Raw genomic sequence first — 2,905 nt, 5'->3', positions numbered from 1 at the left:
AAAATCTGATTGGCTGAACATTCAAAGTAAAGTATTTAACACAGTCGTGTGAATAAATTAGGACATCCCATGTCTTTTTTTTAACATCCATATGGACATATGGTGTTCATTTTAACAGTATTGAGAGATTGTTTAGATCACTAAACAAATAAAATCGAAAAAATATATTTGAAAAATAATGTGCAAAATGTAATTAATATAAATTTTAAGCTTTCTTGTGAGGAAAAAGTTAGGACACCTACAAATTTATTACTACTTAATATGCTTAAAATTAGAATCAGGTGCACAACATCAGCCACTATTATTAGGACATTGTTAGAGAGAATTTTAAAGGAGCCTGTCTTATTTAAACCTCAGACATTTAGTTTGGCTTGGTCTTCACTGTTGAAGTGAGTGATATCACCATGGCAAGATCCAAAGAGCTCTCTGAGGCCTTCAGAAAAATGTTGTAGATGAGTTTGGGCAGGGATTTAAAAAGATCTCAGCCATCCCACTGTCTGGAAAATAATTTACAAATGAAACGAAACATTTAAAATAACTGCCCGCATAGCCACATCAGTTGTCCAAGCAAGTTCAGCCCAACACACTGCAAGTTGTGTAAATAACAATTCTAAACAATCTCCAACAATCATAAAATGTCATCATGGGACCTAGAAGTAGCTTGTGCCACAGTTGATGTCAAAGTGTGTGCCTCTACCATCACAAAGAGAGTGCACAAGTTTGATTTTAATGAAGAGTACAAGACCAGGACTTCTGGAATTGTACACCTTGGACAGATGAATCCAAAGTTGAATTATTTGGGCATAGTAATAGAAGACATATTTGGTGCAGACAAATATTTGGGGCTGCTTTGCTGCAGCACGGCCTAACAAGTTCTCCATCATAGAATCCACTATAAATTCTTTAATGTATCAGAGGGTGATTGAGGAATATGGGAGACCACCTGTCCAAAAACTGAAGCTGACGGGAAGGCGGACCATAGAACATGCCAATTTGAGTAAAACCACCATGGACTCAAAAAAAAAGAAAAAAAGAAATGGAGAGTTCTGGAATGGCAAGAGTCAAAGCCCAGATCTTAATCCTATTGAGATGCTGTGGGGTGATTTGAAACAGGCTGTGCATACAAGAAAATCATCAAATGTCACACATCTAAAAGAATTCTGCATGGAAAATGGGAAAAAACTTGATGTCAGAGACTGATTGATTGTTATAGGAGATGTCTAATTGAGATTATTTCAACCAAATGGGAATATACCAACTCTTAGGACATAGAGTGTACTAACAGTTCCGTCATCTTTTTCAGTTTTGTTGTTAAATAAATTATAAAATTTAATTTTCATTGTTTTTGCAAAGGTGGTAAAATTACATCACCTTTATCTGTGTTGTTTGAAAGAGGATCAAATATTTATTTGTCCATATTTCTTAATAAAGAACTAGATATTTAATGGGCTGTCCAAATTTTTTTCATATGGCTGTGCATACATGTAGTGCTGGGATAGGCTCCAGCACCTTCCATGACCCAGGAGGATAAGTAGAAAATGTAATACGTTCATTTGCATTGTACCACCCTTTTCCTGCCTAATGTCGCTCTCATAAATATGTAAGAAATGCAAATATCTTGATTGTCTATATACTCATTAAACCATTAGAGAGATCTGAAATACAATTTTGACTAGTAAGAATTAGAACTGTAGATCTCTTAAACTCTAAACTAAATTTTAAAACTCAATAACTTCAAGACGTCTTTAAAGCCATTATGACTTAGAATTTAGAGGCTGGTCTTATTGGGTGCTTAGGTCTGTGCTTAATATGAACAATGAAGAGACAGATCTACTGTGTGCCAATTTGACCAAATAACCATTTCTGATATATTTAACATGGTTAATATACTTGACATTTTCTGGTTGTTGCTACTCTGAATGTGCAAATTAAAAATTAAATTATTTTGAATTAAAAAATTCTCTTTGGGGACCATACCCAAACCCCGCCCCCCCATACAGGCTTAGCCCCCATTAATAAGCTTTTATTGACACCCCTGGCTCTGGTTAAACATGTACACCTGTATTCTGAGTGTAAGGGTGGTATAATATGACAAAGATTCTGAGTGAAATGATAGGCACAGATAGAGATTATCAGACATTATTAAATTAAATTATTAAATCCACTCCAGTTGTATCTCTCCAAGGGGAAACCACTTTCCAAGACGTCCAGTAAAACCTGTTTCCCTGCTGTTTTCTTATTATGTAGGGATAAGGATCAAACTTGTTGTGTTCAAAGGTAGAATGCTTACTATCACTGTTGTTACATTTTAATTTAATTACTATATATATATATATATATATATATATATATATATATATATATATATATATATAAAATAAATAAAAATAAACAAAAAAACACAAATACACACATATCTTCATAATATTGACTGGGTCAGGAAAAGCTTGTACCTTTTTCAAAATTTGACTAATACTTAGAAAGAAAACACATAATATTCATTCAGGGTCATATGATTGTACATACAGATAATGAGATCATAGTTATTTAAGCCAAAGAGTATTCTTCACATAGAAGAAGAGGGGGTGTATGCCACTTGTCTTAAATTTTAATATATGGGGAAACCTTTTTCCTTTGGTACCAGGTAGCTCTGTTTCCTATGCGCTTTTTGTGTAAAACTGTCGTGGTGAAAACTACAAGGAAAAGCTGTATTATTACCATGACAATACGATAAATGTACTCCATTTTCAACAGATCACAGCGAAGCTGATTTCCTAGGTACTCGTAGATGTAACGGTACAAACCTGGGCGAGGGAAGCCCAGCCCCGCAGACGTCACCGTCTCGGGGTAACGGTGGGGGGGATCCTGACACACTCCTACCGGAGCCGCGCACACAGCCGCACAC

This window comes from Pygocentrus nattereri, chromosome 1, assembly GCF_015220715.1.
Source record: "Pygocentrus nattereri isolate fPygNat1 chromosome 1, fPygNat1.pri, whole genome shotgun sequence".
NCBI classification, from domain to species: Eukaryota; Metazoa; Chordata; class Actinopteri; order Characiformes; family Serrasalmidae; genus Pygocentrus; species Pygocentrus nattereri.
The sequence above is the reverse complement of the archived record's forward strand: the minus strand, read 5'-3'. Positions refer to the sequence as shown.